A 4,770-nucleotide genomic window follows, 5' to 3' on the forward strand; every position below is an offset into this window, starting at 1 on the left:
AGCTCCGGCGGGGCGTGCCCGCTGCCTCTGCCGGGCTCCTGCCAGCGTGCCAGCCTCCGGCATCTCCCAGCCGGCCTCGGAGTCCCCGGTGCCCAGCCAGGCACCGCAGGGCTCAGGGCACGTCGCCCCGCGGGGTCGGAGGCAGAGCGGCATCGCGGGGCTGCAGACAGGGCAGAGGCTGCGCCCAGGGCAGGGGCGATGGCCAAAGAGCCACCTCCTCCCTGCTGTCTTTGCTACTGAGTCAACAGCTGAGGATTACGGGGCTGTAAACAAGGGGATCAATGGTGCTGATGGAAACATTTCCTGGTAATAGCTTTGGCCTGTAAAACACAGCGCAGGGGGAGGAAAGGGCGGCTCTGCTGTCGCAGCTGTTAACCCTTCCCACCCATAGCGCTGGCTTCTTGGTGGCCAGGGTGTGGGCTCGAGCCCGCTGTGGCTGAGCTATGTGCCCCATACCAGAGGAGGGCTGGGTGCTGCTGTGCTCCAGGGGCAGGAGTGCCAGCAGCTTGCAGGGTTATTGCAGCCCTAGGGACCTGGGTGACCAGCTGCGGATCAGACTGCTCTGCCAGGGCTTGGGCAGGCACCCTGAGCCACTAGGAATGTGCCAAGATCAAGGTCTGCTCGGTGGTGGGATGCCAAGCCAGCAGTGCTGGAGGAGGCATTTTGACCTCTGTCGCTGTGGGGCAGCTGCCCTGTGCTGCCCAGAAGGCGGCTGTGAAAAGGCAAGTGTCATCCCACGATGGAGCTGCCAGCACTGACCAGAAATGTTAATGCTGCCATAGAAGTCTGTGACATGTGGGAAGATGAGGGCTGCTGCAGGCAGATGGGGAGGTGGGAACAGCTGCCATGGCATCCCTTGGCTCCTGAGCAGGGCAGAATGTGCTGCCACTGCAGCTTCAGGCTTCAGGCAGGTGAAGATGCTTCTTTCTGTTGGTTGCAGGGGATGGTTCCCTGGCAGGCAGGGAGGGTTTCCTTCAGCTTTGTTGCACACCTCCCAGGACACCTCTACCAGGAATCCTACCCTTGCCTGTTTTATTACTACCATCCCCCTGGGAGGAGTAAGTCCCTGAGCAGAATCCAGGCTCTGGCACCAGCCCTTCCCTGAGCTCAAACCTTGCCCATGCTGTTGCTGCCCACTTTGCTGCCTGCCACCTTGCTGCTCACCTCCATGTACAGGCAGCCCTGAGCACACCATGGCCCAGGCTGTCTCTCCCATCACTCTGGCATTAATGCCCTGCATGCACCCCTGCCTCAGCAGGACTCCTCATCACTGGTGTCACCCCAGGTCACTGCCCTGCACATGCACAGCCACACCACCACATGCTGTCCCTACATCCTGAGCAGGACAGCTGGCAGTGAGTGCCTGGCAATTGAGCAGATGCCTACATCCCTCAGTGGGCATGGTCTGGCCGTGGTGCCCTTCACCTGCCCTGCTTGGGCTTGCAGGTAAATGTCAGCCTATTTTTATCTGCTCCCTAATGGGGTGGCTCTTCCTTTCATTCAGATGAGCAGATTTCCCTTCATTCCCTTAATTTCCTTTTATTCCCTCCCCTCCATTTCCCATCCTGCTGGGGAGCAGTGTTAATCTCCCTGAAATTCACCTTCCACACTTCTCCGAGCTGCCCTCCCTGGGGCTGGGCCGCAGGGGATCACCGACTAATCCTCCCAAAATGAGCCAGGCTGTGCTTGACATCACAGCTTGGTGACTCCTGAGAGCATCACCTGTGAGTGGTAAAGGCCAGGTTCCTCCTCCAGAATGGCAGGGGAGGTCTGCTGCCCACAGCCCGGCCAGGCTGCATAGGGCCAGGCTGGCTGTGGAGGATGCAGAAAGCTCTAGGGTGGAGCAAGGATATGCCATGGGGTTTGTTCAGTGCTGGCTCGCTACGGGTCTGGGGACACAAGGCTTGGAGGATGACCCAGGCAGCACTGAGCAGCATCAGTGCAATGTTTACAGCACAGGTAACGGGCTGCAGCTGAAACACCCACCGTGGGCTCCATTTTTTGTAATCATACCTGTGTCCAGTGGTTTTCCTGTCTGGCTCAGTCCACAGCACTGAGGGACTCGCACGGCAGCCACAGCCACGCGCTGAGTGATGGTGTGTGTAATAGGGCTGACGGGTAATGGCAGCCTTGGAGTCCATTGATAACCCTGCTCCCTGATGGATGCTGCCATCCCCTCTCCCAGCACAGCTGGTGATTAGTTGCAGCAATGCCTGCCACTCTCCCCACAGCGCCAGCACCAGTAGCACTGGGGCTTTTGGCAGGACCGGGGGTTGCTCGGCAGGTCATCCAGGCACCCTCACCTTCACTCCCACCTTCACGACTCAGACTCAAGAGGATATGTTAATGTTCTATTAATAGTCCTTAAATTATTGATCCGAATTTACAGCCAGAGCTGTCAGTTTAATAACAGGCTTTCTCAGGAATCAATCTGGGTTCCTGCACAGGAGACTGGGAGCAGAGGGATGGGGAGGGGGGCAGCGAGGGATGGCTGGGTGGGGGGCATAGTGCAGGGCTGGGTGCAAGGGGCTTCATGGCCCAGGGCTCCCAGGGCACCCTGCTCACCTCCCATCTCTGCTGACCTGTCTCAGGATGATACTCTCAGTGCTTTTCCTCCAGGCCCTTCCTTCCTGGCTGGCAGGTGCCAGAGGGACCTGGGCAGCTGGTGGAGACGGCACCGCTATCTCAGCTGCTCAGCTGCTGCCTGGCTGCTCACACTCTGCTGCCTGCGGGAGCATCTGTGCTCCAGCTCACCTCCGTGAATTATTTAAAGCTTCCCTGGGTGCCGTGGGAAGATGATAATGCTGGAACCAGGGATGGATGGCGAGTGGGGGCTTGAGGGGAGCTGCCTGTGGTCCAGGTTTGTGACACCCCCTAGATGGGTCCCTCTGCAGCTAGGCTGGCTTTGGGGATGGGGATGACCCCTCCAGAGGACCCAGCATGGGGCTGAAACCTTGGAGCTGTCAGGAAAAATGTGTCTGACACAGGAGAGGGGTGTGTTACCCCTCCTGTGAGCACCCAAGATTGTTCCCAAGGGTGCAGGCAAGCAGGTCATGCAGATAGGCAAGGAGTGAAGGCAGGCAGAGGTGGCAGGGCCAGGCAAGGTGTGGGGGTGGTGAGGAGGTGGGGAGGGCAGGAGGGGTGTGCAGGTGGGGGAGCCCTGGGTCCTCTCAAGCTGATTGCGGATCCGCCTGGCAGGGGATGCGGAACCTGCCAAATAGCAGATTTAATTATCTCCGTGGAGCAGCGGGAAACAAGCAAGCAGGGAGGGAGCACGAGTACACAGGGCTGGGGTGTCTCAGAGTAGGAGCGGTGAGGGCTTGAATCGAGCAGGGCTGTGCCCCTGACAGCCTCCAGCCCTGCAGCAGCCACCCCACAGCTCCCAAGCAAAGACCCCCCCTCCTGCCTTCTCTCCAGGAGAGGCACAGCTGTATGCTGCAGAGCAGTCCCCCAGTCAGGGTCCCTATGCAGTGCTGGGGACTCCTTGGCTGTGCAGCCCCCTCCCCAGCCTCTGCTCAGTATGCTGCATGCTCCCTCTGGGCACTGGGCAGGAACTCTTCATTTCACACATCGTTTCCTGCTGCTGCTGCGGAGGCACCTGCAGTCCCTGTCCCCCCTCAGCTGCCCCTCATCCCATCCCCTCAGTGCCAGCTCCTTGGTTGGCCCCAGGACTGCTGGGTGTATACTGCTGTCCATGTGTCCTTGGCATTGCCTGTGGCCATCACAGCCTGTCCCCTGGGCACTGTCCCCTTGTCACCACCTGCCATCCCCATACAGTCAGCACTAATCCCTGGCACCATGCCCCATCCTCTCTGTGCTGTCGCCTTATCACTGCCTGCCACCCCCATCCCCTTGGCCACACCAGCCATCCCCCTGCCTGCCTTGGTCCCTCTTGTTGCTAAGGGGCACTCCCCACTGCCAACCCAGCCAAGCTACCCCTGCTTGCTCTGCTCTGAGCGCCAGCCAGGAAAAACACTGCTCTTTTCCTAAGAGATGGGCTCTAGCATCCCAGTTCCTGTGGCCTTCACTCATTCTTCACCAGAGACATTTCTGGTGTCCCACATCCCACCTGCCAAATCCCATCCTTGGCATTTTACAGTGCCCACCAACACTGAGACTGGCCTGGCCCAGCTCTGGTTCCTCTGGTACAGTGTAGCTGCCAGTCTGTGCTGCCCCTGCTCTGCTGCCAGCCTTGCCCTTGTGCCCAGGTCCTTCCCACAGCACCCCACCCCAACAGCCCAAAGGTGTTCTAGCTCCCTGAAACACCCTGTGAGCAACTGGAATTCCTACTAGACTGGAGCCTGCTGCTGGGCTTTCTTGGTGCTGACTACAGGGAGCCCTGCCAGGCACAGCCACTGGGCAGCAGGGGCAGGGTGGGCAGGCAGTGGCACGGGGACCCTGCAGGCAGCACCTGTATAAGATATGGGCCTTGCAGGGCTGCAAGGGAGCCAGGGGAGGGGGGTCCCCTCAACCAGTCTGGGCCTGGGGTGCTCCTTACTGCCCTGACTGATGCAGCACAGTGGGGCAACTGTCCCTAGGGGTCCACAGGTCTGGAGGAGTTAACAAGCAGGACCAGCTTGCCCACGTCTCCAGGCAGGAGGGGCTGGGAGGTGAGGGAGCAGCAGGAGCAACCCGGAGTGATCAATACTGTGAGCTGGAGCCGCGCACAAATCGCAGCTCAGGGCCATAAATCTCCCTCCCGTCACATGCGATGAGGATGAGAGGGGAGCTTATCTCCCTGCTGCGGCAGCGCCGGCTGCTCCTCCCACC

The sequence above is a fragment of the Chaetura pelagica genome, unplaced genomic scaffold, assembly GCF_000747805.2.
Source record: "Chaetura pelagica isolate M959 unplaced genomic scaffold, ChaPel_1.0 scaffold3, whole genome shotgun sequence".
NCBI lineage: Eukaryota > Metazoa > Chordata > Aves > Apodiformes > Apodidae > Chaetura > Chaetura pelagica.